This window comes from Coffea arabica, chromosome 4e (assembly GCF_036785885.1).
Source record: "Coffea arabica cultivar ET-39 chromosome 4e, Coffea Arabica ET-39 HiFi, whole genome shotgun sequence".
Taxonomy (NCBI): domain Eukaryota; kingdom Viridiplantae; phylum Streptophyta; class Magnoliopsida; order Gentianales; family Rubiaceae; genus Coffea; species Coffea arabica.
Window position 1 is genome coordinate 12,771,378 of NC_092317.1, and position 11,716 is coordinate 12,783,093.

Sequence of the window (11,716 nt, forward strand, 5' to 3'; positions counted from 1 at the left end):
GCCAAATAGACAGCAAGGACACCAACAGCAGTACCATCCTCGCCCACCACCACCACCACACCCTTCAAACTCAAGTCCGTCCATGGAAGAAATGATGAAGCAATTACTTGCTAACCAACAAAAGACGGATTCAGACTTGCAAAGCATGAGGAATCAACTGGGACAGGTGCAATCATTGCAAAATCAAATGAATCAAATGGCTATAACAATCAACCGTTTGGAGTCCCAAGTTCAAGGGAAGTTGCCATCTCAACCTGAGGCAAATCCAAAGAATGTAAGCGCAATGACCTTAAGGAGTGGGAAGGAAGTTCAAGGACCCGAACCCGTGATTTCTAAAGACAAGGACGAGGAACGGATCGAGAAAGAATTAGAAGAGGAGGGCAGAGGCAACAAAAATGCAAAGGTACCCTCGAACCCAATTCCTATAGCTAAAACTAATCCACCTCCCTTTCCTAGCAGGTTAGAGAAACCAAAGAAGCAAGACAAGGAAAAAGAGGTCCTAGAGATCTTTCGCAAGGTGGAGATCAACATACCCCTACTGGATGCGATTAAACAAGTACCCAGGTACGCAAAATTTTTGAGGGACCTGTGTGCCAATCGCAAGCGGTTGAAGGGGGATGAACGAGTTATAGTTGGGGAGAATGTTTCAGCAATTCTACAAAGAAAGCTTCCACCGAAATGCGGAGATCCAGGTATGTTTACTATTCCTTGTAGGATAGGTAATACTTTGATTGGGAAGGCCATGTTAGACCTGGGAGCCTCAATTAATGTCATGCCAAAGTCCATTTATGCCTCCTTAAACTTAGGCCCTTTGAAAGAGACTGGGATAATAATTCAGTTAGCTGACAGGACCAATGCATACCCTGACGGGTTGATTGAAGATGTTTTGGTAAAAATTAATGAATTGGTTTTTCCAGCTGATTTTTATGTGCTCGACATGGAGGATGAACACTCCCGTGATCCGTCACCTGTGTTGTTAGGTAGACCCTTTTTGAGTACAGCCCGAACCAAAATTGATGTTAATAAGGGTACTTTGTCTATGGAATTTGATGGTGAGATTGTTCACTTTAACATCTTTGAGACCATGAAATATCCATCCGATTCAAATATTGGCTCTGTTTTCTCGATAAATGTTATTGACCCTGCTATACAGGAGGTTTTTGAAATTGAAGGCAGGGATGAACTAGAGGTCGTCCTGACCAGGACTTTGAGTCCGAAACAACCTCTAGGGTAGAGTTGAGTGAAGAGCTTAAATGCGTGATTGGATCGTTGCAAACGTTACCAACCACGAAGACAAGGTATGATCTTGCACCGATTTTCATACCCGAACCTCATCAAAGGTTACTTCCATCTGTGGTGCAGGCACCTGTCTTGGAACTAAAACCACTGTCGAAACACCTAAAGTATGTATACTTAGGTGAAGGGGAGACACTTCCAGTGATCATCTCCGCGGGTTTATCAAAGGTTCAAGAAGAGAAACTACTTCGAGTTCTTAGGGAACACAAGCAGGCGATAGGATGGACCATCGCCGACATCAAGGGAATTAGCCCTGCGGTGTGTATGCACCGAATTCGACTCGAGGAGAATGCTAAACCCGTACGGCAAGCTCAACGGAGATTAAATCCTCTCATGATGGAGGTCGTAAAGAAAGAGGCTTTAAAACTGCTGGACGTTGGAATTATATTTGCAATATCAGATAGCCCGTGGGTAAGTCCAGTACAGGTGGTCCCGAAGAAGGCAGGGGTGACAGTGGAATCAAACCAAGAGGGTGAGCTCGTACCAATTCGAAAGCCCACCGGATGGCGACAGTGTATCGATTACCGAAAGCTAAATGCTGTCACGAAAAAGGACCATTTTCCCCTCCCTTTCATTGATCAGATGGTGGAGCGATTAGCATGTCGAGCTTACTATTGTTTCTTGGATGGATTTTCAGGTTATTTTCAAATTGCCATCGCACCCGAAGACCAAGAGAAGACTACTTTCACCTGCCCATTTGGGACATTTGCATACCGAAGGATGCCATTTGGATTGTGCAATGCACCTGCTACCTTCCAAACATGCATGGTAAGTATTTTTTCAGAATATGTTGAGAAAATTATTGAGGTTTTCATGGACGATTTCAGTGTATATGGTGAAAGTTTTGAAAACTGTCTAGATAACCTGAAATTGATCTTAGTAAGGTGTATAGAAACTAATCTCGTGCTTAATTGGGAAAAATGTCATTTTATGGTTGAACACGGGATAGTTTTGGGTCATGTTGTATCATCTACAGGTATTGAGGTTGATAAGGCAAAAATAGATGTTATATCTACTTTACCTTACCCCGCGAGTGTGCGGGAAGTTCGTTCCTTCTTGGGTCACGCAGGTTTCTATAGAAGGTTCATCAAGGACTTCTCGAAAATTGGAGCACCCTTGTTCCAACTTTTGCAAAAAGATGTATCCTTCGAATTTGATGAAACATGTAAGGGGGCATTCAATAAGTTAAAGGAGTTATTGACCACCTCACCTATTATCCAACCCCCTGACTGGAACCTCCCATTCGAGATCATGTGTGACGCCAGCGACTATGCAGTGGGTGCGGTATTGGGTCAAAGAGTAGGAAAGGCAGCTCATGCTATCTACTACGCATCTCGAGCCTTGAACGGAGCTCAATTGAACTATTCAACCACCGAAAAAGAGCTTTTAGCAGTTGTTTTTGCCTTAGAAAAATTTCGGTCTTATTTACTTGGTGCTAAAGTTATTATTTTTTCTAATCATGCAGCTTTGCGGTATTTGTTGACAAAAAAAGAGGCAAAACCGCGATTGATACGGTGGATATTATTGCTACAGGAGTTCGACCTGGAGATCCGAGATAAGAAAGGGGCGGAGAATCTGGTAGCAGATCACTTGAGTCGAGTACAAGTCGTCGAAGATGACATCCCATTGAGAGAAGCATTCCCCGAGGAGCATTTATTTTCTATTAACTCATCTTTACCTTGGTATGCAGATATTGTTAATTTTCTAGTCACTGACAAATTTCCTACAGGATGGCCTAAGACAAAGAGAGACAAGTTGAGGAGCGATGCAAAGTTCTACATTTGGGATGATCCTTACCTCTGGAAGCGGGGTGCCGATCAAATCATCCGTAGATGTGTAAGTGAAGTTGAATTTCAATCTATTCTAGCCTATTGTCACTCTTTTGCATGTGGAGGTCACTTTGGACCAAAGAGAACGGCTCGTAAGGTGCTAGAGAGTGGATTCTATTGGCCAACTCTATTCAAGGATGTCTACTCATTTTGTAAGTCATGTGATAAGTGTCAAAGAGTGGGTAATATCTCTCGTAGGGATCAAATGACTCAAACCCCAATGATTTTTGTTGAAATTTTTGACGTTTGGGGCATTGATTTTATGGGTCCTTTTCCTTCGTCCTTTGGTTTTTTGTATATATTGCTTGCTGTAGATTATGTTTCGAAGTGGGTAGAAGCAAAGGCTACCCGCACTAATGATTCCAAAGTGGTTGCAGAATTCGTTAAGTCTAATATTTTTGTTCGCTTTGGGATGCCGCGAGCAATTATAAATGATCGGGGTACTCATTTCTGCAACAAAACGATCGCTGCAATTTTTAGGAGATATGGTGTCTTGCACAAAGTCTCTACATCCTACCATCCTCAAACAAATGGTCAGGCGGAAGCATCAAACCGAGAGATCAAATCAATTCTAGAAAAGATGGTCCGACCCGATAGGAAGGATTGGAATGTGAGACTAGATGATGCACTATGGGCATATAGGACGGCATATAAGACACCCATTGGCATGTCCCCTTACCGATTGGTATTTGGAAAGCCATGTCATCTCCCGGTCGAGTTTGAGCATAGAGCATTTTGGGCGGTCAAACAATGCAACATGGATATCGAGGAAGGCGGAATTCAAAGAAAGTTACAATTACTAGAGTTGGAAGAAATTCGAAATGAAGCATACGAGAATGCAGTGATCTATAAGGAGAAGAATCGGATCTTTCATGACCAACAGATCTCTAGGAAGACATTCGTCTGCGGGCAAAAAGTTTTACTATACCACTCCAAATTGAAACTATTTCCAGGTAAATTACGTTCTCGTTGGATTGGCCCTTTTGTTGTGACTAATGTCTTTCATTATGGTGCAGTAGAGATCCAAAGTTTGAAGACGGAGAAGAAATTTGTGGTGAATGGTCACCGTCTCAAGCCGTATTATGAAGGATTTCCAATTGAACGGGTGGAGATGATGCAACTGGAAAACCCGATTTGCTTAGTTTAAGCAAATTCTGGACTCCGTCTAGCCAAAGACGTTAAAGAGAGGCGCTTTTGGGAGGCAACCCAATTTTTTTTTTAAGTTGCTGTTACTTTGGAGTGATTTTATGTTTAAAGTATGAGTTTGAGTAATTTTGTTATTTTTTCATTTGTAGGTTTTGGAAAAGTGACCAAATGAGGCAAAAAAGACGAAATTTGATCAAAGATCTCAATACCTCAAATTCAGTAATTGTGGTTTTTGATGCATTAAAGAGGTTTAGAATGCATGTTTAGATCTTTTTACATGTGCGTGAATGGTTTATTTTGACATAGAAATGATCTATGATGCATTTTGGGAAATTGGGGTATCATTTGTAATTATTCAAAAGTTGAATTTCTGCTAAATTTTGCAGCAGAAAATGCGTTTTTCAAGAAAACGCGCCACTGAATCGCGTTTTCATAGAATCGCGTTTTCAAATCTGCGCCTATAATTAAGAAAACGCGCCTTCAAAACGCGACAGGAAGTCGCGTTTTCTACCCAGTCGCGTTTTCCAGCCTGTTCAGAAACCAAAAACGCGCCTTCAAATACGCGACTTAAAGTCGCGTTTTCTCACGTAGTCGCGTTTTCAATGCTGCAAATTTGGTGAAGAAACGCGACTTCACAAAACGCACCTTGAGGCGCGTTTTCTTGAGCCGCGTTTTCTGAGCACAATGATACGACCTCGGATCCTTTTAAAAACGAAGGCTTGGATCACTTTTCAACTTTACTTTTCTTCATGTTGGCTTGTTTTTAGTAAGTTTTAGTTTTTCGATTAATGTTTGTGTGTTTTGTAGGAGGCAATGGCAAGAGTTCATGCAAATGATCTCAATTGCAAGGGTGTTTATATTAAGGCAAAAAGGGAGTTTTCATGTTCAATTGCTGCATTTCATGCATTTAAAGTGTTTCATGTTTAAGTTATATTCATGCATGATCATATTAAATTTGAATTTTATTCAAAGAACATGAAGTAGGTTGAATGTGGAAGGTTGGCCAAGCAAATTTGGAGGAAAAACTGCAGAAAACAGCTTTTTCTGCAGCAAATCCGGCCATAAATCCGGATTCTGTCCAGAATGCTCGAAAAAAAAAAAAAAAAAATTTGTATTCTTTCTTTCCTTCTTTTCTTCTTTCTTTCTTCTTTTCTTCCCCGTTGCTTGCCCTTTTTCCCCCTTTTCTTTTCTTCTTCATTCGCCGCCGCCAGAAGCTCCGCTGACCCACGACAGTCGCGGCAACTGGCTCGCGCGCCGCTCCTCCCTGCCGCTCGTCGACGCTGCCCACGCCGGACGCTGCTGCCGCTACCGCCGCCCACCCCAGCTCTTCTCGCCAAGAGTGACCACCAGCTCATCTCACCTCCTTCACCCTTGTCATAGCCACCGCCTCCAAGATCCGCCTGAAGCCCCGAAAGCCGCGCACCACCAGATCCAGCTGCCGCAAACTCTTCTCTCTCACAGCCACCACCTTCATCACACCACTGGCTTCGTATGCACGCGCCTGTCTCAATCTTTTTCTATTATTTTTTTTATTTTTTTATTTATTATTGCAGTATGTTTTTATTATTTTTAGTACAGTACGTTTTTGAAAATTTTGCGTGTTTGGACTACCTGACATTTCTATTCCTCCTTAGTTGGGTACTTCTGTGTTACTTTGCTTGTTTCTTTTTACTTTGCTTGATTTTTATTTATTTAGTAGATTGACTTGTGGTTAGTCGTGTGATTTACTTATTGTGTTTAAACTGCTGTACTTTGTATCTAACTGTGGGTAATTTGTTACAGTTGTTTGTTCAATTGGGAGGTGCCTTTAACACTTAAATTTACTTAAACTGTTGTCTATTGTGGTTTGGAGTGATATTTGGAGAAAATGGTGAGACTCAGATCAACCCCAGGGGCTAATCCACCGATGTCTTGACGATTCAGGGGAGTTTCGTTGCCCATCTTCTTATTCACTATATATTTGTTACATTGAGGGCAATGTATACTTTAAGTGTGGGGGAGATTTGGATTTGATTGGAGTTTCTTTAAATTATTGCTTTTCTTATTGTTGTCTTGATGAATAAATGTGGCAACTCACTCTTCTATTGCTGGTTGTGATTTATCCTATGAATTTTGTTTAGATGGCAAGTAAACGCATGTTATCTTGGTGAATATCATGAATTTAATGACTTGGTGCAAATTGTGGTTAAATTGTTTAGGCAATATGAATATTTTACTAGCAATTGTTGTGTGGATTAGGCAATTGTTGATCTTAGTTCTCCATATTAGGAGATGACGTGGGCCATGATCTTTAATTATCTGGTTTTCTGGTGCTTTAATTATGATTAATAAATGACCCTACTCCGCTAGTGTCGTCACCTAGTAACCGGGAGTCTTCACCACAAGTGTCGACTTTCGCGTCAAAAAGTGACTATATATATGAGTAGTTAGTCCTGAAGCTGTGAAGAGTTGAGTAACTGGGCTCTTTCATCTAAAAATGTCAGAGTTCACGTCAAAAGACTTGAATAGCTTGGGACTGAGCATTTATAAAAATAAAAAAAAAAAAGAAAAAAGAAAATAATAAGTAAGTTTATGATCATGTTGGCCTGCCGATCCTTGTTCTTCAATGTTGAGATTTTGATTTTCAGTTGACCCAATTGCTAACTTTTGCTAGTTTAATATTTTGATTTCTTAGACGACTTAGCCATGAATTGGACGAGTCTATGATTTCAGGAGCTAACCGGGAGAAATATGTCTTGACACTTAGCCACTAAAACTTGATTTTGGGATAAGCGTAGCTTGGCAGTAAATGAAATGAGAGTTAGCCATTGTTGAGTTTAGTGTTCCCATGCTTGAGGACAAGCATGATTTAAGTGTGGGGGGAATTGATAGGGTGTTAATTGTTAGTAATTTTATTGTTAATTCTCCTCTTTATCCTTGCCAAATATTGCTTTAATTGTCAATATATATTTATATTTGGTATTTGGATATAATTTCAGAAAGTGGAGCAGAAAAGTGCTAAAAGGGGACCTTCTTGAGAAGATTTCTCCACACGTGAGAAACTTTCCACAATCAGCCCAAATTGTGCAAACCAACGGAATTGCTGATGAAGAGTTGCCTTCCTATTATTAAGTCCTGGCAAGTCCACTAACAATAAGAAATCAAAAGGAGACAATTCTGCGGGGACCACGTAGCATTGATTTAGAAAATGTGTTCTTCTTTTGGGAGATGTACTCATTAGCCATAGGTGGACTTTGATGATGAAAGTAGCTTTTCTATTTGCTTCCTACGTAACTAGTTCTCTTATGAAAACTAGTGCGGAGGAGAATTGCAGGAACAAGCTTCAAAAAGACATTAGACTAGTTTTGGAGTTTTCTCTCAATATAAGCTCCGTAGGAGGATAGAGGAGTTTTTAGTTTTTCTCTCCGAGGGATGTTCCAGAGGAGAGAATAGGGAGTTGTTTTGGTTTGTTGAATTCTATTGTGCAATTTTCTTATTTTCTTCCGAGAGCTTTGTTATTCACTCTCTCAATTATCGAAGAAAGATGATGTCTTTAAATTCAATTAAATTGCGTGGGAATTTTCTTATGAGGCGTGGCTAATTTTCTCATCTAGTCAAGGATCAACGCGAAGACGCAGTCCCAAATATCTGTGAGATCTAATTAATTTTACGTGTTCCTTAATTTGTTAATATTTGCATGTTTTCTATTTTAATTTCCATGGGATTGTTTTGTTAATTGGATATCAAGGGCCCGATGTGCAATTTGACTTATTAATCTCCTGTCAAATTAATCAATTAAATCCGTAATTGTTTAGTTGGTTAATATTAGTGACAACTAGTATTTTCACATACTAGGAGAACATGCAATCTGATTTAAATAACCCTCGTAGCGTGTTATTAATTTGGGTTAGGCTTTTCTAGTTTTTAATGCAATTAGGAAATTAATTCCTACGGTCGTACCTAGGAGTATTTCCTGGTTAGAAGTAATCAACGGTAGTACCTTGGTTATCAATAAATTAAGGAAAAGCTGGTCGTTAGAGTTTATCGGCGACTATAACTAGCCTATTAATAAAATTAAGTGAACCTTCTTTGCATCAATGATCGGATGAATGGACTGTGTCTGCGTAGTTGTATCCTTGGCTAGAATTTATTTATCATTTATCTAATTGCATTTATCTAATTGCTATTTACAATTGTATTAATTAATTATTTATTTTTGGTTAAATTATTTAATTATTTTTAGTTAAATTGTTTAATTATTTTTAGTTTATTTCTGATAAAAAATCTCCCGTGTCCTGAACTTGAAAGGAATCAAATTTTTCCCAGTCCCTGTGAATTCGACCCTACTCACTACTATACACAGAAAATTCATTTTTCTCGAGTAGGTATTTATTATTGCACAGGCTCGACACCTGCCAAATAAAGAGATTTTTTAAAGCATTCATATGAAATTTTATAGCTGTTCACTTATCTGTAGAAAAAGAAACCACAAATATCTCGAATTTAGGTCGACCTAATACAAAACTAGAATAATGTGCAACTTAAAAAACTGCATTGATTCAGAACATTTAACTCTCAGAAGAAAAATATGAGATCCCAAGTTTATATGAACTTAAATTTGCACGCTGAGATTGGAAAGTTGGAGGATAATTTCTCCTAGTTATTATAAACATCAAAAGCTCCACAGGCTTTGGAAGTAAATTTAGCAGAATTTAATAAAAAGGTTGTTCAGTAACTACAAGATAATACATTTAACGATCATTTGCAAAATCTTCCATAGGAATTTATATATCATACCTGAAAGCACCCCCAGATGCTGTTAAAATGATACGTCGAAGAGCACCCTCAGGCAGTACACTGAAGCACATTTTAGGTCTTTTTGTTAGCAAGTATTTTTCACGATTACAAGGGAAATAAGGGGAAATGACAACTGAATAAACAAGATTTCGGACTTAACAATTATCAATTCAAAGTATGATCTAAAAGCAACTGGACACAGCAAAATACATAGGTGCACACCTGGAATATGGCAGAATGTTCTGAATCCGCAGGAAGAATCTTCACTTGGTGCTTGTGCGCAAGAAGAAGTACAAAAGGACCACCAGCAATTAACGTCTCTTTGTTGGCCAAGCAAATGTCTTTCGCTTCTATGGCAGCCACAGTCGGCTGCAATAAGGAATAAATCATTCACACGTCAAAGAACTCGTTACTAAATCATGAGCTTCACAAATAGAACAGGAAATCCCCACGTGCAAAAGCAACTAGCAAAGAAAGCAAAATAGATGCTTACTCAAAGCGATAGTAAAGCATAAGCAAGCTGAACTCTAGTCGTGTCTCAAGCAGATGATCATCCATGAAAATTAAGATTCATGTTCTAATGCAATGTTTCTTTCTTGTTTCTAGAGCCTGTCTTTTTTCAATTGAGTAGTATTATTTTGAAAGAGAGATTTCTGAGTGCTCCACTCTCTACCAATCTTAAGTATCACTGATAATCAGTAATTTCTCAAACTCATCAACTTGAAAAAAGAAGTTATCGCACATGAAAATATGTGTCTGAGTTAAAATGCATAAGTTTTGGCATTTGTATTGCATGTGCAGCATAATCATTTCATCTAAGATGCTCTGAGGTCTGTCTGGTTAAATTCTCTACAGGCACTTCTGGATAACCCGAGACTCTGACATGACAACTGCAAATTATCCACAATTAGGACATGTATAAACAGTATCATGTGTTTGTGCAGACACCAATAGGATGCTTCTTCTGCGTGATTAATAATGCTTTAAAGTATGCTTTTTACAATTCAATAGTATCTTTAATAGTATAGATGCATGTGCAGCTCAGATCTGGCTACCATTGACTGGCTTTTCTTTTTCTTTTTCTTTGTTTTTACTTTGCTTGGTTAGTTGTTGACGATTGAATGGTGGTTTATTTCTCATCTATTAGAAATAGGGAGAATTGTAGTTTTAGTCCTCAATGTATTACCCATGCATGGAACTAGTCCTCAATCTATTTCAAAAAGTAAATTTAGTCCCTAATCTATCCAATTTTCCATAAAGGTGGATAATTGACAGATTCCTTCCAGTTGAGTAACGGAATGTGGCGCGTGCACTCACTGTACTAGAACGTGCAAGTGGTTTCAATTCTCCCTTCTAATCTAACATACATGCTGGAACTAACATGTTATACCCTGAGTTACACTTCAATACAAAGGTTTGGAATCAGATTTCTTGAAGAACCTGCAATGGTTCCTAATTCTTTCTCTCGGCTGCAACATTAATTTCCAGTAGCAGCAGCAGCCTTTCATTTGATATTTTCTCATTAGTTCTATTTCTGTTTTATGTCCTAGCTGATCTTGCAAAGGATACCTATTCAACTACAGATTATCCTAAGCTAAACACGGAAGTTTTTGACCAGATTCCAAGAGGAAACTTAATCAAATCCCATGCCGGTGCAAGGCTGCAAAATCTGACGCAAAGCAACCTGCCCCAGATTTCTTTCATGCGCACGTTCAGATTCTTGCAAGTTACTACGGTAACCTACTTTTACTACTTAAAGTGAACATATTCATACATTCCTAGCTACCTGTTTCCATCCTCCTTTGATAGAACCTGCACAATCCGTACCTGTTTCTTAGCTAAAGAGCAGAATTTTCTTTTAGCAAGCTACCAGTTCTGAGCAGGATTTCTCGCAACCAAACTTACTTTCCTTGACTAGAATCTAGCATACTATATACGTACTCAAGGGCTTCAGCTGATAAAAAAAAAAAAATTATTGCGGTCATTTTACCTCTTTCTTTCCTCTTAGAGTTTGGAAAATTGCAGACTGCACTTTTAATTTCCTGCTTCGGTTCCCAAAATTGCACCAGCCTCTCCTTCGTACTCACTTTTGGCTCACGGTTTTGAGGTTACAAGCTGGAGCAATGAAGCGAGCAAATGTCTATCTTTCTCTTCCTCACTTTCTCGGTTGCTGGCTGGAAGCAAGGAGTAACCAGAATGTTCTCTTTTCCTCTCACTCGGTTGTGTTTTGAGATGAAGGGGTGTGGCTGAGTTTCTCTCTCAGTTTTGCTCCTAGTGTTTAGTTGGTAAGAAAAGAGTTGAAGCGTGCTTCTTCACTCGGCCACCGCCCAATTAATATATCAGTTTCTATTGCTCCATTCACTCACCGCTTGCACTTAGCTAATAATTGGCAGCTACTTTCTCCTCCTAAATTCATTTATCTCGCTGCTTATAGGACTTAAGAATCAAAAGGTAAACAATCCACTCGGTGGTCTCTTTTTTTTTTTTCAATCGGTGCTGCCAGCTAAGCTGCTCACTCGACCGGTTGGACCGCGAACCGGCCATGTCACCGGTCCGGTCTAATGCTAAAGCCGGAAGCTCATGAAGAACCGTTGAAACTCGGACGAACCGTGTGAACCGTGAACCGGCGGTTTTTTAAATTCTTCAACTAAATATTAAGAATGGTGTAA